At 47.0% G+C, this 20,027-nt stretch overlaps 37 non-coding genes across 37 annotated transcripts; all 37 read right to left on the bottom strand.

Moving 5' to 3' along the window:
* Nucleotides 1-484: 484 nt before the first annotated feature.
* LOC125594423 lies at nt 485-602 on the bottom strand. Its single transcript, XR_007329851.1, has one exon. It is a non-coding gene; the product is annotated as a 5S ribosomal RNA (ribosomal RNA).
* Nucleotides 603-1,157: 555 nt separating this feature from the next.
* Nucleotides 1,158-1,276, bottom strand: LOC125594410. The gene has a single exon (XR_007329838.1). It is a non-coding gene; the product is annotated as a 5S ribosomal RNA (ribosomal RNA).
* A 574-nt stretch (nt 1,277-1,850) lies between these two features.
* LOC125594409 lies at nt 1,851-1,969 on the bottom strand. Its single transcript, XR_007329837.1, has one exon. It is a non-coding gene; the product is annotated as a 5S ribosomal RNA (ribosomal RNA).
* A 575-nt stretch (nt 1,970-2,544) lies between these two features.
* LOC125594452 lies at nt 2,545-2,663 on the bottom strand. Its single transcript, XR_007329879.1, has one exon. It is a non-coding gene; the product is annotated as a 5S ribosomal RNA (ribosomal RNA).
* Nucleotides 2,664-3,037: 374 nt separating this feature from the next.
* On the bottom strand, nt 3,038-3,156 carry LOC125594450. Its single transcript, XR_007329877.1, has one exon. It is a non-coding gene; the product is annotated as a 5S ribosomal RNA (ribosomal RNA).
* Nucleotides 3,157-3,532: 376 nt separating this feature from the next.
* Nucleotides 3,533-3,651, bottom strand: LOC125594443. Its single transcript, XR_007329870.1, has one exon. It is a non-coding gene; the product is annotated as a 5S ribosomal RNA (ribosomal RNA).
* A 373-nt stretch (nt 3,652-4,024) lies between these two features.
* LOC125594408 lies at nt 4,025-4,143 on the bottom strand. Its single transcript, XR_007329836.1, has one exon. It is a non-coding gene; the product is annotated as a 5S ribosomal RNA (ribosomal RNA).
* A 578-nt stretch (nt 4,144-4,721) lies between these two features.
* Nucleotides 4,722-4,840, bottom strand: LOC125594419. Its single transcript, XR_007329847.1, has one exon. It is a non-coding gene; the product is annotated as a 5S ribosomal RNA (ribosomal RNA).
* Nucleotides 4,841-5,215: 375 nt separating this feature from the next.
* LOC125594449 lies at nt 5,216-5,334 on the bottom strand. Its single transcript, XR_007329876.1, has one exon. It is a non-coding gene; the product is annotated as a 5S ribosomal RNA (ribosomal RNA).
* A 377-nt stretch (nt 5,335-5,711) lies between these two features.
* Nucleotides 5,712-5,830, bottom strand: LOC125594415. Its single transcript, XR_007329843.1, has one exon. It is a non-coding gene; the product is annotated as a 5S ribosomal RNA (ribosomal RNA).
* Nucleotides 5,831-6,202: 372 nt separating this feature from the next.
* Nucleotides 6,203-6,321, bottom strand: LOC125594442. The gene has a single exon (XR_007329869.1). It is a non-coding gene; the product is annotated as a 5S ribosomal RNA (ribosomal RNA).
* A 374-nt stretch (nt 6,322-6,695) lies between these two features.
* Nucleotides 6,696-6,814, bottom strand: LOC125594407. The gene has a single exon (XR_007329835.1). It is a non-coding gene; the product is annotated as a 5S ribosomal RNA (ribosomal RNA).
* A 578-nt stretch (nt 6,815-7,392) lies between these two features.
* Nucleotides 7,393-7,511, bottom strand: LOC125594418. Its single transcript, XR_007329846.1, has one exon. It is a non-coding gene; the product is annotated as a 5S ribosomal RNA (ribosomal RNA).
* Nucleotides 7,512-7,883: 372 nt separating this feature from the next.
* On the bottom strand, nt 7,884-8,002 carry LOC125594447. The gene has a single exon (XR_007329874.1). It is a non-coding gene; the product is annotated as a 5S ribosomal RNA (ribosomal RNA).
* A 376-nt stretch (nt 8,003-8,378) lies between these two features.
* Nucleotides 8,379-8,497, bottom strand: LOC125594414. The gene has a single exon (XR_007329842.1). It is a non-coding gene; the product is annotated as a 5S ribosomal RNA (ribosomal RNA).
* A 373-nt stretch (nt 8,498-8,870) lies between these two features.
* LOC125594406 lies at nt 8,871-8,989 on the bottom strand. Its single transcript, XR_007329834.1, has one exon. It is a non-coding gene; the product is annotated as a 5S ribosomal RNA (ribosomal RNA).
* A 578-nt stretch (nt 8,990-9,567) lies between these two features.
* LOC125594417 lies at nt 9,568-9,686 on the bottom strand. Its single transcript, XR_007329845.1, has one exon. It is a non-coding gene; the product is annotated as a 5S ribosomal RNA (ribosomal RNA).
* A 373-nt stretch (nt 9,687-10,059) lies between these two features.
* Nucleotides 10,060-10,178, bottom strand: LOC125594446. The gene has a single exon (XR_007329873.1). It is a non-coding gene; the product is annotated as a 5S ribosomal RNA (ribosomal RNA).
* A 377-nt stretch (nt 10,179-10,555) lies between these two features.
* On the bottom strand, nt 10,556-10,674 carry LOC125594413. Its single transcript, XR_007329841.1, has one exon. It is a non-coding gene; the product is annotated as a 5S ribosomal RNA (ribosomal RNA).
* A 373-nt stretch (nt 10,675-11,047) lies between these two features.
* LOC125594412 lies at nt 11,048-11,166 on the bottom strand. The gene has a single exon (XR_007329840.1). It is a non-coding gene; the product is annotated as a 5S ribosomal RNA (ribosomal RNA).
* Nucleotides 11,167-11,743: 577 nt separating this feature from the next.
* On the bottom strand, nt 11,744-11,862 carry LOC125594451. The gene has a single exon (XR_007329878.1). It is a non-coding gene; the product is annotated as a 5S ribosomal RNA (ribosomal RNA).
* A 375-nt stretch (nt 11,863-12,237) lies between these two features.
* Nucleotides 12,238-12,356, bottom strand: LOC125594445. The gene has a single exon (XR_007329872.1). It is a non-coding gene; the product is annotated as a 5S ribosomal RNA (ribosomal RNA).
* Nucleotides 12,357-12,730: 374 nt separating this feature from the next.
* LOC125594411 lies at nt 12,731-12,849 on the bottom strand. Its single transcript, XR_007329839.1, has one exon. It is a non-coding gene; the product is annotated as a 5S ribosomal RNA (ribosomal RNA).
* Nucleotides 12,850-13,222: 373 nt separating this feature from the next.
* LOC125594441 lies at nt 13,223-13,341 on the bottom strand. Its single transcript, XR_007329868.1, has one exon. It is a non-coding gene; the product is annotated as a 5S ribosomal RNA (ribosomal RNA).
* Nucleotides 13,342-13,715: 374 nt separating this feature from the next.
* LOC125594404 lies at nt 13,716-13,834 on the bottom strand. The gene has a single exon (XR_007329832.1). It is a non-coding gene; the product is annotated as a 5S ribosomal RNA (ribosomal RNA).
* A 389-nt stretch (nt 13,835-14,223) lies between these two features.
* On the bottom strand, nt 14,224-14,342 carry LOC125594440. The gene has a single exon (XR_007329867.1). It is a non-coding gene; the product is annotated as a 5S ribosomal RNA (ribosomal RNA).
* Nucleotides 14,343-14,714: 372 nt separating this feature from the next.
* Nucleotides 14,715-14,833, bottom strand: LOC125594444. The gene has a single exon (XR_007329871.1). It is a non-coding gene; the product is annotated as a 5S ribosomal RNA (ribosomal RNA).
* Nucleotides 14,834-15,207: 374 nt separating this feature from the next.
* LOC125594402 lies at nt 15,208-15,326 on the bottom strand. The gene has a single exon (XR_007329830.1). It is a non-coding gene; the product is annotated as a 5S ribosomal RNA (ribosomal RNA).
* A 373-nt stretch (nt 15,327-15,699) lies between these two features.
* Nucleotides 15,700-15,818, bottom strand: LOC125594439. Its single transcript, XR_007329866.1, has one exon. It is a non-coding gene; the product is annotated as a 5S ribosomal RNA (ribosomal RNA).
* Nucleotides 15,819-16,192: 374 nt separating this feature from the next.
* On the bottom strand, nt 16,193-16,311 carry LOC125594401. Its single transcript, XR_007329829.1, has one exon. It is a non-coding gene; the product is annotated as a 5S ribosomal RNA (ribosomal RNA).
* A 374-nt stretch (nt 16,312-16,685) lies between these two features.
* Nucleotides 16,686-16,804, bottom strand: LOC125594400. The gene has a single exon (XR_007329828.1). It is a non-coding gene; the product is annotated as a 5S ribosomal RNA (ribosomal RNA).
* Nucleotides 16,805-17,178: 374 nt separating this feature from the next.
* On the bottom strand, nt 17,179-17,297 carry LOC125594475. The gene has a single exon (XR_007329902.1). It is a non-coding gene; the product is annotated as a 5S ribosomal RNA (ribosomal RNA).
* A 373-nt stretch (nt 17,298-17,670) lies between these two features.
* Nucleotides 17,671-17,789, bottom strand: LOC125594438. The gene has a single exon (XR_007329865.1). It is a non-coding gene; the product is annotated as a 5S ribosomal RNA (ribosomal RNA).
* Nucleotides 17,790-18,163: 374 nt separating this feature from the next.
* On the bottom strand, nt 18,164-18,282 carry LOC125594474. Its single transcript, XR_007329901.1, has one exon. It is a non-coding gene; the product is annotated as a 5S ribosomal RNA (ribosomal RNA).
* Nucleotides 18,283-18,655: 373 nt separating this feature from the next.
* Nucleotides 18,656-18,774, bottom strand: LOC125594405. The gene has a single exon (XR_007329833.1). It is a non-coding gene; the product is annotated as a 5S ribosomal RNA (ribosomal RNA).
* Nucleotides 18,775-19,148: 374 nt separating this feature from the next.
* On the bottom strand, nt 19,149-19,267 carry LOC125594473. The gene has a single exon (XR_007329900.1). It is a non-coding gene; the product is annotated as a 5S ribosomal RNA (ribosomal RNA).
* A 373-nt stretch (nt 19,268-19,640) lies between these two features.
* On the bottom strand, nt 19,641-19,759 carry LOC125594472. Its single transcript, XR_007329899.1, has one exon. It is a non-coding gene; the product is annotated as a 5S ribosomal RNA (ribosomal RNA).
* Between the last annotated feature and the right edge of the window lie 268 nt (nt 19,760-20,027).

Below are 20,027 nucleotides of genomic sequence, written 5' to 3'. Positions count from 1 at the left end.
TCTCCCGAGAGGGTCCGTGCGGTGGTCGAGGCTCATCAATTTCGTTTCAGCTCGTCAATTGATAATGTTATGGAGGCTTCTTTTTGAAGATACATCCTTATCCACTGTCTATGCCGCTCGAGGAGCAGTGGTCGAGGGTCGTGATGCTGAGGAAGATGGAGAGCGACCGTAGAGGATCCTATTTGGATGGACTGATCCTTTGTATTGATGATTGAGTTTGATTATCGTTTTATCTGTTTTCGGCCGAGTGTGGCCTTTTTGATTTTGCTTAGGCCTATTTGGCCGTATTTGTATTTACCGGGACTGGCCATTGGTGGCTTCGAATCCCTTGCCGCCTTACGCGGTTTATTTATATGATGAATGTTTCGTTACGAAAACTCACGAACGAACCAACAGATTGAGGCTGTCCATGTGTTGTTTCTAAAGTTATGGGATTTCCAAAGCTAGAATCGTTAGATCTAGAAAGAAGAAACAAAATAAAAAGGGGGTGCAACACGAGGACTTCCGGGAGGTCACCCATCCTAGTACAACTCTCGCCCAAGCACGCTTAACTGCGGAGTTCTGATGGGATCCGGTGCATTAGTGCTGGTATGATCGCACCCATCAGTACATGACTCGCGATTCCATTTGTCATTTCGTTTCGACAATTCGAGTGGATGGCGTGGGACCCACAACATTTGCTGGCATTTTTTTCTCGAACCAAAGTGCTCGAGATTGATGTAGAACAGAACAACAACAAACAACACACCAAACACTCGAAAAACGCATCTTGGCTATTTTACGCTCCGTAAATTTCAGCAGCCCGTTTGAGGGTCAAAACGGCTGAATTTGGGGCCGAAAAATCGCGACGTCCTTTAACCGCCCTTGATGGTTTCTAGGGCTTTCCGAAATGGTGCTCGAGATTGATGTAGAACACAACAACAACACCAAACACTCGAAAAACACATCTTGACTATTTTACGCTCCGTAAATTTCAGCAGCCCGTTTGAGGGTCAAAAAGGCTGAATTTGGGGCCGAAAAATCGCGACGTCCTTTAACCGCCCTTGATGGTTTCTAGGGCTTTCTGAAAAGGTGCTGTGGGCGGCGTAGATCCTCACGGTTCAAAAGTTATGTGTTTCCAAAGCTAGAAATTTTAGATCGAAAAACAAAATAGAAAAGGGGTGCAACACGAGGACTTCCCGGGAGGTCACCCATCCTAGTACTACTCTCGCCCAAGCACGCTTAACTGCGGAGTTCTGATGGGATCCGCTGCATTAGTGCTGGTATGATCGCACCCGTCAGTACATGACTCGCGATTCCATTGTCATTTCGTTTCGACAATTCGAGTGGATGGCGTGGGACCCACAACATTTGCTGGCATTTTTTTCTCGAACCAAAGTGCTCGAGATTGATGTAGAACACAACAACAACAACAACACCAAACACTCGAAAAACGCATCTTGGCTATTTTAGAAAATCGCGACGTCCTTTAACCGCCCTTTAGAAATTTGTCATTTCGTTTCGACAATTCGAGTGGATGGCGTGGGACGCACAACATTTGCTGGCATTTTTTTTCTCGAACCAAAGTGCTCGAGATTGATGTAGAACACACCAACAACAACAACACCAAACACTCGAAAAACGCATCTTGGCTATTTTAAAAATCGCGACGTCCTTTTAGAAATTCAGCAAAACGTTTGAGGGTCAAAACGGCTGAATTTGGGGCCGAAAATCGCGACGTCCTTTAACCGCCCTTGATGGTTTCTAGGGCTTTCCGAAAAGGTGCTGTGGGCGGCGTAGATCCTCACGGTTCAAAAGTTATGGGTTTTCCAAAGCTAGAATCGTTTTAGATCGAAAAACAAAATAGAAAAGGGGTGCAACACGAGGACTTCCCGGGAGGTCACCCATCCTAGTACTACTCTCGCCCAAGCACGCTTAACTGCGGAGTTCTGATGGGATCCGCTGCATTAGTGCTGGTATGATCGCACCCGTCAGTACATGACTCGCGATTCCATTTGTCATTTTGTTTCGACAATTCGAGTGGATGGCGTGGGACCCACAACATTTGCTGGCATTTTTTTTCTCGAACCAAAGTGCTCGAGATTGATGTAGAACACAACAACAACAACAACACCAAACACTCGAAAAACGCATCTTGGCTATTTTAGAAAATCGCGACGTCCTTTAACCGCCCTTAGAAATTTGTCATTTCGTTTCGACAATTCGAGTGGATGGCGTGGGACGCACAACATTTGCTGGCATTTTTTTCTCGAACCAAAGTGCTCGAGATTGATGTAGAACACAACAACAACAACAACACCAAACACTCGAAAAACGCATCTTGGCTATTTTAGAAAATCGCGACGTCCTTTTAAAATTCAGCAAAACGTTTGAGGGTCAAAACGGCTGAATTTGGGGCCGGAAAATCGCGACGTCCTTTAACCGCCCTTGATGGTTTCTAGGGCTTTCCGAAAAGGTGCTGTGGGCGGCGTAGATCCTCACGGTTCAAAAGTTATGGGTTTTCCAAAGCTAGAATCGTTTTAGATCGAAAAACAAAATAGAAAAGGGGTGCAACACGAGGACTTCCCGGGAGGTCACCCATCCTAGTACTACTCTCGCCCAAGCACGCTTAGCTGCGGAGTTCTGATGGGATCCGGTGCATTTGTGCTGGTATGATCGCACCCGTCAGTACATGACTCGCGATTCCATTTGTCCTTTCGTTTCGACAATTCGAGTGGATGGCGTGGGACCCACAAGATTTGCTGGCATTTTTTTTCTCGAACCAAAGTGCTCGAGATTGATGTAGAACACAACAACAACAACACCAAACACTCGAAAAACACATCTTGACTATTTTACGCTCCGTAAATTTCAGCAGCCCGTTTGAGGGTCAAAAAGGCTGAATTTGGGGCCGAAAAATCGCGACGTCCTTTAACCGCCCTTGATGGTTTTTGGGGCTTTCCGAAATGGTGCTGTGGGCGGCGTAGATCCTCACGGTTCAAAAGTTATGGGTTTTCCAAAGCTAGAATCGTTTTAGATCGAAAAAACAAAATAAAAAGGGGTGCAACACGAGGACTTCCCGGGAGGTCACCCATCCTAGTACTACTCTCGCCCAAGCACGCTTCACTGCGGAGTTCTGATGGGATCCGGTGCATTAGTGCTGGTATGATCGCACCCGTCAGTACATGACTCGCGATTCCATTTGTCATTTCGTTTCGACAATTCGAGTGGATGGCGTGGGACCCACAAGATTTGCTGGCATTTTTTTCTCGAACCAAAGTGCTCGAGATTGATGTAGAACACAACAACAACAACAACACCAAACACTCGAAAAACGCATCTTGGCTATTTTACGCTCCGTAAATTTCAGCAGCCCGTTTGAGGGTCAAAACGGCTGAATTTGGGGCCGAAAAATCGCGACGTCCTTTAACCGCCCTTGATGGTTTCTAGGGCTTTCCGAAAAGGTGCTGTGGGCGGCGTAGATCCTCACGGTTCAAAAGTTATGGGTTTTCCAAAGCTAGAATCGTTTTAGATCGAAAAACAAAATAGAAAAGGGGTGCAACACGAGGACTTCCCGGGAGGTCACCCATCCTAGTACTACTCTCGCCCAAGCACGCTTAGCTGCGGAGTTCTGATGGGATCCGGTGCATTAGTGCTGGTATGATCGCACCCGTCAGTACATGACTCGCGATTCCATTTGTCCTTTCGTTTCGACAATTCGAGTGGATGGCGTGGGACCCACAAGATTTGCTAGCATTTTTTTTCTCGAACCAAAGTGCTCGAGATTGATGTAGAACACAACAATAACAACACCAAATCTCGAAAAACGCATCTTGACTATTTTACGCTCCGTAAATTTCAGCAGCCCGTTTGAGGGTCAAAACGGCTGAATTTGGGGCCGAAAAATCGCGACGTCCTTTAACCGCCCTTGATGGTTTCTAGGGCTTTCCGAAAAGGTGCTGTGGGCGGCGTAGATCCTCACGGTTCAAAAGTTATGGGTTTTCCAAAGCTAGAATCGTTTTAGATCGAAAAACAAAATAGAAAAGGGGTGCAACACGAGGACTTCCCGGGAGGTCACCCATCCTAGTACTACTCTCGCCCAAGCACGCTTAACTGCGGAGTTCTGATGGGATCCGCTGCATTAGTGCTGGTATGATCGCACCCGTCAGTACATGACTCGCGATTCCATTTGTCATTTCGTTTCGACAATTCGAGTGGATGGCGTGGGACCCACAACATTTGCTGGCATTTTTTTTCTCGAACCAAAGTGCTCGAGATTGATGTAGAACACAACAACAACAACAACACCAAACACTCGAAAAACGCATCTTGGCTATTTTAGAAAATCGCGACGTCCTTTAACCGCCCTTTAGAAATTTGTCATTTCGTTTCGACAATTCGAGTGGATGGCGTGGGACGCACAACATTTGCTGGCATTTTTTTTCTCGAACCAAAGTGCTCGAGATTGATGTAGAACACAACAACAACAACAACACCAAACACTCGAAAAACGCATCTTGGCTATTTTAGAAAATCGCGACGTCCTTTTAGAAATTCAGCAAAACGTTTGAGGGTCAAAACGGCTGAATTTGGGGCCGGAAAATCGCGACGTCCTTTAACCGCCCTTGATGGTTTCTAGGGCTTTCCGAAAAGGTGCTGTGGGCGGCGTAGATCCTCACGGTTCAAAAGTTATGGGTTTTCCAAAGCTAGAATCGTTTTAGATCGAAAAACAAAATAGAAAAGGGGTGCAACACGAGGACTTCCCGGGAGGTCACCCATCCTAGTACTACTCTCGCCCAAGCACGCTTAGCTGCGGAGTTCTGATGGGATCCGGTGCATTTGTGCTGGTATGATCGCACTCGTCAGTACGTGACTCGCGATTCCATTTGTCCTTTCGTTTCGACAATTCGAGTGGATGGCGTGGGACCCACAAGATTTGCTGGCATTTTTTTTCTCGAACCAAAGTGCTCGAGATTGATGTAGAACACAACAACAACAACACCAAACACTCGAAAAACACATCTTGACTATTTTACGCTCTGTAAATTTCAGCAGCCCGTTTGAGGGTCAAAAAGGCTGAATTTGGGGCCGAAAAATCGCGACGTCCTTTAACCGCCCTTGATGGTTTTTGGGGCTTTCCGAAATGGTGCTGTGGGCGGCGTAGATCCTCACGGTTCAAAAGTTATGGGATTTCCAAAGCTAGAATCGTTTTAGATCGAAAAAATAAAATAAAAAGGGGGTGCAACACGAGGACTTCCCGGGAGGTCACCCATCCTAGTACTACTCTCGCCCAAGCACGCTTCACTGCGGAGTTCTGATGGGATCCGGTGCATTAGTGCTGGTATGATCGCACCCGTCAGTACATGACTCGCGATTCCATGTGTCATTTCGTTTCGACAATTCGAGTGGATGGCGTGGGACCCACAACATTTGCTGGCATTTTTTTTCTCGAACCAAAGTGCTCGAGATTGATGTAGAACACAACAACAACAACAACACCAAACACTCGAAAAACGCATCTTGGCTATTTTACGCTCCGTAAATTTCAGCAGCCCGTTTGAGGGTCAAAATGGCTGAATTTGGGGCCGAAAAATCGCGACGTCCTTTAACCGCCCTTGATGGTTTCTAGGGCTTTCTGAAAAGGTGCTGTGGGCGGCGTAGATCCTCACGGTTCAAAAGTTATGGGTTTTCCAAAGCTAGAATCGTTTTAGATCGAAAAACAAAATAGAAAAGGGGTGCAACACGAGGACTTCCCGGGAGGTCACCCATCCTAGTACTACTCTCGCCCAAGCACGCTTAACTGCGGAGTTCTGATGGAATCCAGTGCATTAGTGCTGGTATGATCGCACCCGTCAGTACATGACTCGCGATTCCATTTGTCCTTTCGTTTCGACAATTCGAGTGGATGGCGTGGGACCCACAAGATTTGCTAGCATTTTTTTTCTCGAACCAAAGTGCTCGAGATTGATGTAGAACACAACAATAACAACACCAAATCTCGAAAAACGCATCTTGACTATTTTACGCTCCGTAAATTTCAGCAGCCCGTTTGAGGGTCAAAACGGCTGAATTTGGGGCCGAAAAATCGCGAGGCCTTTAACCGCCCTTGATGGTTTCTAGGGCTTTCCAAAAAGGTGCTGTGGGCGGCGTAGATCCTCACGGTTCAAAAGTTATGGGTTTTCCAAAGCTAGAATCGTTTTAGATCGAAAAACAAAATAGAAAAGGGGTGCAACACGAGGACTTCCCGGGAGGTCACCCATCCTAGTACTACTCTCGCCCAAGCACGCTTAGCTGCGGAGTTCTGATGGGATCCGGTGCATTAGTGCTGGTATGATCGCACCCGTCAGTACATGACTCGCGATTCTATTTGTCCTTTCGTTTCGACAATTCGAGTGGATGGCGTGGGACCCACAAGATTTGCTGGCATTTTTTTTCTCGAACCAAAGTGCTCGAGATTGATGTAGAACACAACAACAACAACACCAAACACTCGAAAAACACATCTTGACTATTTTACGCTCCGTAAATTTCAGCAGCCCGTTTGAGGGTCAAAACGGCTGAATTTGGGGCCGAAAAATCGCGACGTCCTTTAACCGCCCTTGATGGTTTCTAGGGCTTTCCGAAAAGGTGCTGTGGGCGGCGTAGATCCTCACGGTTCAAAAGTTATGGGTTTTCCAAAGCTAGAATCGTTTTAGATCGAAAAACAAAATAGAAAAGGGGTGCAACACGAGGACTTCCCGGGAGGTCACCCATCCTAGTACTACTCTCGCCCAAGCACGCTTAACTGCGGAGTTCTGATGGGATCCGCTGCATTAGTGCTGGTATGATCGCACCCGTCAGTACATGACTCGCGATTCCATTTGTCATTTCGTTTCGACAATTCGAGTGGATGGCGTGGGACCCACAACATTTGCTGGCATTTTTTTTCTCGAACCAAAGTGCTCGAGATTGATGTAGAACACAACAACAACAACAACACCAAACACTCGAAAAACGCATCTTGGCTATTTTAGAAAATCGCGACGTCCTTTAACCGCCCTTTAGAAATTTGTCATTTCGTTTCGACAATTCGAGTGGATGGCGTGGGACGCACAACATTTGCTGGCATTTTTTTTCTCGAACCAAAGTGCTCGAGATTGATGTAGAACACAACAACAACAACAACACCAAACACTCGAAAAACGCATCTTGGCTATTTTAGAAAATCGCGACGTCCTTTTAGAAATTCAGCAAAACGTTTGAGGGTCAAAACGGCTGAATTAGGGGCCGGAAAATCGCGACGTCCTTTAACCGCCCTTGATGGTTTCTAGGGCTTTCCGAAAAGGTGCTGTGGGCGGCGTAGATCCTCACGGTTCAAAAGTTATGGGTTTTCCAAAGCTAGAATCGTTTTAGATCGAAAAACAAAATAGAAAAGGGGTGCAACACGAGGACTTCCCGGGAGGTCACCCATCCTAGTACTACTCTCGCCCAAGCACGCTTAGCTGCGGAGTTCTGATGGGATCCGGTGCATTTGTGCTGGTATGATCGCACTCGTCAGTACGTGACTCGCGATTCCATTTGTCCTTTCGTTTCGACAATTCGAGTGGATGGCGTGGGACCCACAAGATTTGCTGGCATTTTTTTTCTCGAACCAAAGTGCTCGAGATTGATGTAGAACACAACAACAACAACACCAAACACTCGAAAAACACATCTTGACTATTTTACGCTCCGTAAATTTCAGCAGCCCGTTTGAGGGTCAAAAGGCTGAATTTGGGGCCGAAAAATCGCGACGTCCTTTAACCGCCCTTGATGGTTTTGGGGCTTTCCGAAATGGTGCTGTGGGCGGCGTAGATCCTCACGGTTCAAAAGTTATGGGATTTCCAAAGCTAGAATCGTTTTAGATCGAAAAATAAAATAAAAAGGGGGTGCAACACGAGGACTTCCCGGGAGGTCACCCATCCTAGTACTACTCTCGCCCAAGCACGCTTCACTGCGGAGTTCTGATGGGATCCGGTGCATTAGTGCTGGTATGATCGCACCCGTCAGTACATGACTCGCGATTCCATGTGTCTTTCGTTTCGACAATTCGAGTGGATGGCGTGGGACCCACAACATTTGCTGGCATTTTTTTTCTCGAACCAAAGTGCTCGAGATTGATGTAGAACACAACAACAACAACAACACCAAACACTCGAAAAACGCATCTTGGCTATTTTACGCTCCGTAAATTTCAGCAGCCCGTTTGAGGGTCAAAATGGCTGAATTTGGGGCCGAAAAATCGCGACGTCCTTTAACCGCCCTTGATGGTTTCTAGGGCTTTCTGAAAAGGTGCTGTGGGCGGCGTAGATCCTCACGGTTCAAAAGTTATGGGTTTTCCAAAGCTAGAATCGTTTTAGATCGAAAAACAAAATAGAAAAGGGGTGCAACACGAGGACTTCCCGGGAGGTCACCCATCCTAGTACTACTCTCGCCCAAGCACGCTTAACTGCGGAGTTCTGATGGAATCCAGTGCATTAGTGCTGGTATGATCGCACCCGTCAGTACATGACTCGCGATTCCATTTGTCCTTTCGTTTCGACAATTCGAGTGGATGGCGTGGGACCCACAAGATTTGCTAGCATTTTTTTTCTCGAACCAAAGTGCTCGAGATTGATGTAGAACACAACAATAACAACACCAAATCTCGAAAAACGCATCTTGACTATTTTACGCTCCGTAAATTTCAGCAGCCCGTTTGAGGGTCAAAACGGCTGAATTTGGGGCCGAAAAATCGCGACGTCCTTTAACCGCCCTTGATGGTTTCTAGGGCTTTCCGAAAAGGTGCTGTGGGCGGCGTAGATCCTCACGGTTCAAAAGTTATGGGTTTTCCAAAGCTAGAATCGTTTTAGATCGAAAAACAAAATAGAAAAGGGGTGCAACACGAGGACTTCCCGGGAGGTCACCCATCCTAGTACTACTCTCGCCCAAGCACGCTTAACTGCGGAGTTCTGATGGGATCCGCTGCATTAGTGCTGGTATGATCGCACCCGTCAGTACATGACTCGCGATTCCATTTGTCATTTCGTTTCGACAATTCGAGTGGATGGCGTGGGACCCACAACATTTGCTGGCATTTTTTTTCTCGAACCAAAGTGCTCGAGATTGATGTAGAACACAACAACAACAACAACACCAAACACTCGAAAAACGCATCTTGGCTATTTTAGAAAATCGCGACGTCCTTTAACCGCCCTTTAGAAATTTGTCATTTCGTTTCGACAATTCGAGTGGATGGCGTGGGACGCACAACATTTGCTGGCATTTTTTTTCTCGAACCAAAGTGCTCGAGATTGATGTAGAACACAACAACAACAACAACACCAAACACTCGAAAAACGCATCTTGGCTATTTTAGAAAATCGCGACGTCCTTTTAGAAATTCAGCAAAACGTTTGAGGGTCAAAACGGCTGAATTAGGGGCCGGAAAATCGCGACGTCCTTTAACCGCCCTTGATGGTTTCTAGGGCTTTCCGAAAAGGTGCTGTGGGCGGCGTAGATCCTCACGGTTCAAAAGTTATGGGTTTTCCAAAGCTAGAATCGTTTTAGATCGAAAAACAAAATAGAAAAGGGGTGCAACACGAGGACTTCCCGGGAGGTCACCCATCCTAGTACTACTCTCGCCCAAGCACGCTTAGCTGCGGAGTTCTGATGGGATCCGGTGCATTTGTGCTGGTATGATCGCACTCGTCAGTACGTGACTCGCGATTCCATTTGTCCTTTCGTTTCGACAATTCGAGTGGATGGCGTGGGACCCACAAGATTTGCTGGCATTTTTTTTCTCGAACCAAAGTGCTCGAGATTGATGTAGAACACAACAACAACAACACCAAACACTCGAAAAACACATCTTGACTATTTTACGCTCTGTAAATTTCAGCAGCCCGTTTGAGGGTCAAAAGGCTGAATTTGGGGCCGAAAAATCGCGACGTCCTTTAACCGCCCTTGATGGTTTTTGGGGCTTTCCGAAATGGTGCTGTGGGCGGCGTAGATCCTCACGGTTCAAAAGTTATGGGATTTCCAAAGCTAGAATCGTTTTAGATCGAAAAATAAAATAAAAAGGGGGTGCAACACGAGGACTTCCCGGGAGGTCACCCATCCTAGTACTACTCTCGCCCAAGCACGCTTCACTGCGGAGTTCTGATGGGATCCGGTGCATTAGTGCTGGTATGATCGCACCCGTCAGTACATGACTCGCGATTCCATTTGTCATTTCGTTTCGACAATTCGAGTGGATGGCGTGGGACCCACAACATTTGCTGGCATTTTTTTTCTCGAACCAAAGTGCTCGAGATTGATGTAGAACACAACAACAACAACAACACCAAACACTCGAAAAACGCATCTTGGCTATTTTACGCTCCGTAAATTTCAGCAGCCCGTTTGAGGGTCAAAATGGCTGAATTTGGGGCCGAAAAATCGCGACGTCCTTTAACCGCCCTTGATGGTTTCTAGGGCTTTCTGAAAAGGTGCTGTGGGCGGCGTAGATCCTCACGGTTCAAAAGTTATGGGTTTTCCAAAGCTAGAATCGTTTTAGATCGAAAAACAAAATAGAAAAGGGGTGCAACACGAGGACTTCCCGGGAGGTCACCCATCCTAGTACTACTCTCGCCCAAGCACGCTTAACTGCGGAGTTCTGATGGAATCCAGTGCATTAGTGCTGGTATGATCGCACCCGTCAGTACATGACTCGCGATTCCATTTGTCCTTTCGTTTCGACAATTCGAGTGGATGGCGTGGGACCCACAAGATTTGCTAGCATTTTTTTTCTCGAACCAAAGTGCTCGAGATTGATGTAGAACACAACAATAACAACACCAAATCTCGAAAAACGCATCTTGACTATTTTACGCTCCGTAAATTTCAGCAGCCCGTTTGAGGGTCAAAACGGCTGAATTTGGGGCCGAAAAATCGCGACGTCCTTTAACCGCCCTTGATGGTTTCTAGGGCTTTCCGAAAAGGTGCTGTGGGCGGCGTAGATCCTCACGGTTCAAAAGTTATGGGTTTTCCAAAGCTAGAATCGTTTTAGATCGAAAAACAAAATAGAAAAGGGGTGCAACACGAGGACTTCCCGGGAGGTCACCCATCCTAGTACTACTCTCGCCCAAGCACGCTTAACTGCGGAGTTCTGATGGAATCCAGTGCATTAGTGCTGGTATGATCGCACCCGTCAGTACATGACTCGCGATTCCATTTGTCATTTCGTTTCGACAATTCGAGTGGATGGCGTGGGACCCACAACATTTGCTGGCATTTTTTTTCTCGAACCAAAGTGCTCGAGATTGATGTAGAACACAACAACAACAACAACACCAAACACTCGAAAAACGCATCTTGGCTATTTTAGAAAATCGCGACGTCCTTTAACCGCCCTTTAGAAATTTGTCATTTCGTTTCGACAATTCGAGTGGATGGCGTGGGACGCACAACATTTGCTGGCATTTTTTTCTCGAACCAAAGTGCTCGAGATTGATGTAGAACACAACAACAACAACAACACCAAACACTCGAAAAACGCATCTTGGCTATTTTAGAAAATCGCGACGTCCTTTTAGAAATTCAGCAAAACGTTTGAGGGTCAAAACGGCTGAATTAGGGGCCGGAAAATCGCGACGTCCTTTAACCGCCCTTGATGGTTTCTAGGGCTTTCCGAAAAGGTGCTGTGGGCGGCGTAGATCCTCACGGTTCAAAAGTTATGGGTTTTCCAAAGCTAGAATCGTTTTAGATCGAAAAACAAAATAGAAAAGGGGTGCAACACGAGGACTTCCCGGGAGGTCACCCATCCTAGTACTACTCTCGCCCAAGCACGCTTAGCTGCGGAGTTCTGATGGGATCCGGTGCATTTGTGCTGGTATGATCGCACCCGTCAGTACATGACTCGCGATTCCATTTGTCCTTTCGTTTCGACAATTCGAGTGGATGGCGTGGGACCCACAAGATTTGCTGGCATTTTTTTTCTCGAACCAAAGTGCTCGAGATTGATGTAGAACACAACAACAACAACACCAAACACTCGAAAAACACATCTTGACTATTTTACGCTCCGTAAATTTCAGCAGCCCGTTTGAGGGTCAAAAGGCTGAATTTGGGGCCGAAAAATCGCGACGTCCTTTAACCGCCCTTGATGGTTTTTGGGGCTTTCCGAAATGGTGCTGTGGGCGGCGTAGATCCTCACGGTTCAAAAGTTATGGGATTTCCAAAGCTAGAATCGTTTTAGATCGAAAAAAATAAAATAAAAAGGGGGTGCAACACGAGGACTTCCCGGGAGGTCACCCATCCTAGTACTACTCTCGCCCAAGCACGCTTCACTGCGGAGTTCTGATGGGATCCGGTGCATTAGTGCTGGTATGATCGCACCCGTCAGTACATGACTCGCGATTCCATTTGTCCTTTCGTTTCGACAATTCGAGTGGATGGCGTGGGACCCACAAGATTTGCTGGCATTTTTTTTCTCGAACCAAAGTGCTCGAGATTGATGTAGAACACAACAACAACAACACCAAACACTCGAAAAACGCATCTTGACTATTTTACGCTCCGTAAATTTCAGCAGCCCGTTTGAGGGTCAAAATGGCTGAATTTGGGGCCGAAAAATCGCGACGTCCTTTAACCGCCCTTGATGGTTTCTAGGGCTTTCCGAAAAGGTGCTGTGGGCGGCGTAGATCCTCACGGTTCAAAAGTTATGGGTTTTCCAAAGCTAGAATCGTTTTAGATCGAAAAACAAAATAGAAAAGGGGTGCAACACGAGGACTTCCCGGGAGGTCACCCATCCTAGTACTACTCTCGCCCAAGCACGCTTAACTGCGGAGTTCTGATGGAATCCAGTGCATTAGTGCTGGTATGATCGCACCCGTCAGTACATGACTCGCGATTCCATTTGTCCTTTCGTTTCGACAATTCGAGTGGATGGCGTGGGACCCACAAGATTTGCTAGCATTTTTTTTCTCGAACCAAAGTGCTCGAGATTGATGTAGAACACAACAATAACAACACCAAATCTCGAAAAACGCATCTTGACTATTTTACGCTCCGTAAATTTCAGCAGCCCGTTTGAGGGTCAAAACGGCTGAATTTGGGGCCGAAAAATCGCGACGTCCTTTAACCGCCCTTGATGGTTTCTAGGGCTTTCCAAAAAGGTGCTGTGGGCGGCGTAGATCCTCACGGTTCAAAAGTTATGGGTTTTCCAAAGCTAGAATCGTTTTAGATCGAAAAACAAAATAGAAAAGGGGTGCAACACGAGGACTTCCCGGGAGGTCACCCATCCTAGTACTACTCTCGCCCAAGCACGCTTAGCTGCGGAGTTCTGATGGGATCCGGTGCATTAGTGCTGGTATGATCGCACCCGTCAGTACATGACTCGCGATTCCATTTGTCCTTTCGTTTCGACAATTCGAGTGGATGGCGTGGGACCCACAAGATTTGCTGGCATTTTTTTTCTCGAACCAAAGTGCTCGAGATTGATGTAGAACACAACAACAACAACACCAAACACTCGAAAAACACATCTTGACTATTTTACGCTCCGTAAATTTCAGCAGCCCGTTTGAGGGTCAAAACGGCTGAATTTGGGGCCGAAAAATCGCGACGTCCTTTAACCGCCCTTGATGGTTTCTAGGGCTTTCCGAAAAGGTGCTGTGGGCGGCGTAGATCCTCACGGTTCAAAAGTTATGGGTTTTCCAAAGCTAGAATCGTTTTAGATCGAAAAACAAAATAGAAAAGGGGTGCAACACGAGGACTTCCCGGGAGGTCACCCATCCTAGTACTACTCTCGCCCAAGCACGCTTAACTGCGGAGTTCTGATGGGATCCGCTGCATTAGTGCTGGTATGATCGCACCCGTCAGTACATGACTCGCGATTCCATTTGTCATTTCGTTTCGACAATTCGAGTGGATGGCGTGGGACCCACAAGATTTGCTGGCATTTTTTTTCTCGAACCAAAGTGCTCGAGATTGATGTAGAACACAACAACAACAACACCAAACACTCGAAAAACGTCATCTTGGACTATTTGCTGGCACGCTCTCGTAAATTTTTCGCACGCAGCAGCCGTTTGAGGGTCAAAACGGCTGAATTTGGGGCCGAAAAATCGCGACGTCCTTTAACCGCCCTTGATGGTTTCTAGGGCTTTCCGAAAAGGTGCTGTGGGCGGCGTAGATCCTCACGGTTCAAAAGTTATGGGTTTTCCAAAGCTAGAATCGTTTTAGATCGAAAAACAAAATAGAAAAGGGGTGCAACACGAGGACTTCCCGGGAGGTCACCCATCCTAGTACTACTCTCGCCCAAGCACGCTTAGCTGCGGAGTTCTGATGGGATCCGGTGCATTAGTGCTGGTATGATCGCACCCGTCAGTACATGACTCGCGATTCCATTTGTCCTTTCGTTTCGACAATTCGAGTGGATGGCGTGGGACCCACAAGATTTGCTGGCATTTTTTTTCTCGAACCAAAGTGCTCGAGATTGATGTAGAACACAACAACAACAACACCAAACACTCGAAAAACACATCTTGACTATTTTACGCTCCGTAAATTTCAGCAGCCCGTTTGAGGGTCAAAACGGCTGAATTTGGGGCCGAAAAATCGCGACGTCCTTTAACCGCCCTTGATGGTTTTAGGGCTTTCCGAAAAGGTGCTGTGGGCGGCGTAGATCCTCACGGTTCAAAAGTTATGGGTTTTCCAAAGCTAGAATCGTTTTAGATCGAAAAACAAAATAAAAAGGGGTGCAACACGAGGACTTCCCGGGAGGTCACCCATCCTAGTACTACTCTCGCCCAAGCACGCTTCACTGCGGAGTTCTGATGGGATCCGGTGCATTAGTGCTGGTATGATCGCACCCGTCAGTACATGACTCGCGATTCCATTTGTCCTTTCGTTTCGACAATTCGAGTGGATGGCGTGGGACCCACAAGATTTGCTGGCATTTTTTTTCTCGAACCAAAGTGCTCGAGATTGATGTAGAACACAACAACAACAACACCAAACACTCGAAAAACGCATCTTGACTATTTTACGCTCCGTAAATTTCAGCAGCCCGTTTGAGGGTCAAAACGGCTGAATTTGGGGCCGAAAAATCGCGACGTCCTTTAACCGCCCTTGATGGTTTCTAGGGCTTTCCGAAAAGGTGCTGTGGGCGGCGTAGATCCTCACGGTTCAAAAGTTATGGGTTTTCCAAAGCTAGAATCGTTTTAGATCGAAAAACAAAATAGAAAAGGGGTGCAACACGAGGACTTCCCGGGAGGTCACCCATCCTAGTACTACTCTCGCCCAAGCACGCTTAACTGCGGAGTTCTGATGGAATCCGGTGCATTAGTGCTGGTATGATCGCACCCGTCAGTACATGACTCGCGATTCCATTTGTCCTTTCGTTTCGACAATTCGAGTGGATGGCGTGGGACCCACAAGATTTGCTAGCATTTTTTTTCTCGAACCAAAGTGCTCGAGATTGATGTAGAACACAACAATAACAACACCAAACACTCGAAAAACGCATCTTGACTATTTTACGCTCCGTAAATTTCAGCAGCCCGTTTGAGGGTCAAAACGGCTGAATTTGGGGCCGAAAAATCGCGACGTCCTTTAACCGCCCTTGATGGTTTCTAGGGCTTTCCAAAAGGTGCTGTGGGCGGCGTAGATCCTCACGGTTCAAAAGTTATGGGTTTTCCAAAGCTAGAATCGTTTTAGATCGAAAAACAAAATAGAAAAGGGGTGCAACACGAGGACTTCCCGGGAGGTCACCCATCCTAGTACTACTCTCGCCCAAGCACGCTTAGCTGCGGAGTTCTGATGGGATCCGGTGCATTAGTGCTGGTATGATCGCACCCGTCAGTACATGACTCGCGATTCCATTTGTCCTTTCGTTTCGACAATTCGAGTGGATGGCGTGGGACCCACAAGATTTGCTGGCATTTTTTTTCTCGAACCAAAGTGCTCGAGATTGATGTAGAACACAACAACAACAACACCAAACACTCGAAAAACACATCTTGACTATTTTACGCTCCGTAAATTTCAGCAGCCCGTTTGAGGGTCAAAACGGCTGAATTTGGGGCCGAAAAATCGCGACGTCCTTTAACCGCCCTTGATGGTTTCTAGGGCTTTCCGAAAAGGTGCTGTGGGCGGCGTAGATCCTCACGGTTCAAAAGTTATGGGTTTTCCAAAGCTAGAATCGTTTTAGATCGAAAAACAAAATAGAAAAGGGGTGCAACACGAGGACTTCCCGGGAGGTCACCCATCCTAGTACTACTCTCGCCCAAGCACGCTTAACTGCGGAGTTCTGATGGAATCCGGTGCATTAGTGCTGGTATGATCGCACCCGTCAGTACATGACTCGCGATTCCATTTGTCCTTTCGTTTCGACAATTCGAGTGGATGGCGTGGGACCCACAAGATTTGCTAGCATTTTTTTTCTCGAACCAAAGTGCTCGAGATTGATGTAGAACACAACAATAACAACACCAAACACTCGAAAAACGCATCTTGACTATTTTACGCTCCGTAAATTTCAGCAGCCCGTTTGAGGGTCAAAACGGCTGAATTTGGGGCCGAAAAATCGCGACGTCCTTTAACCGCCCTTGATGGTTTCTAGGGCTTTCCGAAAAGGTGCTGTGGGCGGCGTAGATCCTCACGGTTCAAAAGTTATGGGTTTTCCAAAGCTAGAATCGTTTTAGATCGAAAAACAAAATAGAAAAGGGGTGCAACACGAGGACTTCCCGGGAGGTCACCCATCCTAGTACTACTCTCGCCCAAGCACGCTTAACTGCGGAGTTCTGATGGAATCCGGTGCATTAGTGCTGGTATGATCGCACCCGTCAGTACATGACTCGCGATTCCATTTGTCCTTTCGTTTCGACAATTCGAGTGGATGGCGTGGGACCCACAAGATTTGCTGGCATTTTTTTTCTCGAACCAAAGTGCTCGAGATTGATGTAGAACACAACAACAACAACACCAAACACTCGAAAAACACATCTTGACTATTTTACGCTCCGTAAATTTCAGCAGCCCGTTTGAGGGTCAAAACGGCTGAATTTGGGGCCGAAAAATCGCGACGTCCTTTAACCGCCCTTGATGGTTTCTAGGGCTTTCCGAAAAGGTGCTGTGGGCGGCGTAGATCCTCACGGTTCAAAAGTTATGGGTTTTCCAAAGCTAGAATCGTTTTAGATCGAAAAACAAAATAGAAAAGGGGTGCAACACGAGGACTTCCCGGGAGGTCACCCATCCTAGTACTACTCTCGCCCAAGCACGCTTAACTGCGGAGTTCTGATGGAATCCGGTGCATTAGTGCTGGTATGATCGCACCCGTCAGTACATGACTCGCGATTCCATTTGTCCTTTCGTTTCGACAATTCGAGTGGATGGCGTGGGACCCACAAGATTTGCTAGCATTTTTTTTCTCGAACCAAAGTGCTCGAGATTGATGTAGAACACAACAATAACAACACCAAACACTCGAAAAACGCATCTTGACTATTTTACGCTCCGTAAATTTCAGCAGCCCGTTTGAGGGTCAAAACGGCTGAATTTGGGGCCGAAAAATCGCGACGTCCTTTAACCGCCCTTGATGGTTTCTAGGGCTTTCCAAAAGGTGCTGTGGGCGGCGTAGATCCTCACGGTTCAAAAGTTATGGGTTTTCCAAAGCTAGAATCGTTTTAGATCGAAAAACAAAATAGAAAAGGGGTGCAACACGAGGACTTCCCGGGAGGTCACCCATCCTAGTACTACTCTCGCCCAAGCACGCTTAGCTGCGGAGTTCTGATGGGATCCGGTGCATTAGTGCTGGTATGATCGCACCCGTCAGTACATGACTCGCGATTCCATTTGTCCTTTCGTTTCGACAATTCGAGTGGATGGCGTGGGACCCACAAGATTTGCTGGCATTTTTTTTCTCGAACCAAAGTGCTCGAGATTGATGTAGAACACAACAACAACAACACCAAACACTCGAAAAACACATCTTGACTATTTTACGCTCCGTAAATTTCAGCAGCCCGTTTGAGGGTCAAAACGGCTGAATTTGGGGCCGAAAAATCGCGACGTCCTTTAACCGCCCTTGATGGTTTCTAGGGCTTTCCGAAAAGGTGCTGTGGGCGGCGTAGATCCTCACGGTTCAAAAGTTATGGGTTTTCCAAAGCTAGAATCGTTTTAGATCGAAAAACAAAATAGAAAAGGGGTGCAACACGAGGACTTCCCGGGAGGTCACCCATCCTAGTACTACTCTCGCCCAAGCACGCTTAACTGCGGAGTTCTGATGGAATCCGGTGCATTAGTGCTGGTATGATCGCACCCGTCAGTACATGACTCGCGATTCCATTTGTCCTTTCGTTTCGACAATTCGAGTGGATGGCGTGGGACCCACAAGATTTGCTAGCATTTTTTTCTCGAACCAAAGTGCTCGAGATTGATGTAGAACACAACAATAACAACACCAAACACTCGAAAAACGCATCTTGACTATTTTACGCTCCGTAAATTTCAGCAGCCCGTTTGAGGGTCAAAACGGCTGAATTTGGGGCCGAAAAATCGCGACGTCCTTTAACCGCCCTTGATGGTTTCTAGGGCTTTCCGAAAAGGTGCTGTGGGCGGCGTAGATCCTCACGGTTCAAAAGTTATGGGTTTTCCAAAGCTAGAATCGTTTTAGATCGAAAAACAAAATAGAAAAGGGGTGCAACACGAGGACTTCCCGGGAGGTCACCCATCCTAGTACTACTCTCGCCCAAGCACGCTTAACTGCGGAGTTCTGATGGGATCCGGTGCATTAGTGCTGGTATGATCGCACCCGTCAGTACATGACTCGCGATTCCATTTGTCCTTTCGTTTCGACAATTCGAGTGGATGGCGTGGGACCCACAAGATTTGCTGGCATTTTTTTTCTCGAACCAAAGTGCTCGAGATTGATGTAGAACACAACAACAACAACACCAAACACTCGAAAAACGCATCTTGACTATTTTACGCTCCGTAAATTTCAGCAGCCCGTTTGAGGGTCAAAACGGCTGAATTTGGGGCCGAAAAATCGCGACGTCCTTTAACCGCCCTTGATGGTTTCTAGGGCTTTCCGAAAAGGTGCTGTGGGCGGCGTAGATCCTCACGGTTCAAAAGTTATGGGTTTTCCAAAGCTAGAATCGTTTTAGATCGAAAAACAAAATAGAAAAGGGGTGCAACACGAGGACTTCCCGGGAGGTCACCCATCCTAGTACTACTCTCGCCCAAGCACGCTTAACTGCGGAGTTCTGATGGAATCCGGTGCATTAGTGCTGGTATGATCGCACCCGTCAGTACATGACTCGCGATTCCATTTGTCCTTTCGTTTCGACAATTCGAGTGGATGGCGTGGGACCCACAAGATTTGCTAGCATTTTTTTCTCGAACCAAAGTGCTCGAGATTGATGTAGAACACAACAATAACAACACCAAACACTCGAAAAACGCATCTTGACTATTTTACGCTCCGTAAATTTCAGCAGCCCGTTTGAGGGTCAAAACGGCTGAATTTGGGGCCGAAAAATCGCGACGTCCTTTAACCGCCCTTGATGGTTTCTAGGGCTTTCCAAAAAGGTGCTGTGGGCGGCGTAGATCCTCACGGTTCAAAAGTTATGGGTTTTCCAAAGCTAGAATCGTTTTAGATCGAAAAACAAAATAGAAAAGGGGTGCAACACGAGGACTTCCCGGGAGGTCACCCATCCTAGTACTACTCTCGCCCAAGCACGCTTAACTGCGGAGTTCTGATGGAATCCGGTGCATTAGTGCTGGTATGATCGCACCCGTCAGTACATGACTCGCGATTCCATTTGTCCTTTCGTTTCGACAATTCGAGTGGATGGCGTGGGACCCACAAGATTTGCTAGCATTTTTTTTCTCGAACCAAAGTGCTCGAGATTGATGTAGAACACAACAACAACAACACCAAACACTCGAAAAACGCATCTTGACTATTTTACGCTCCGTAAATTTCAGCAGCCCGTTTGAGGGTCAAAACGGCTGAATTTGGGGCCGAAAAATCGCGACGTCCTTTAACCGCCCTTGATGGTTTC

This window comes from Brassica napus, assembly GCF_020379485.1.
Source record: "Brassica napus cultivar Da-Ae chromosome A8 unlocalized genomic scaffold, Da-Ae chrA08_Random_1, whole genome shotgun sequence".
NCBI lineage: Eukaryota > Viridiplantae > Streptophyta > Magnoliopsida > Brassicales > Brassicaceae > Brassica > Brassica napus.
The sequence above is the reverse complement of the archived record's forward strand: the minus strand, read 5'-3'. Positions and strand labels throughout refer to the sequence as shown.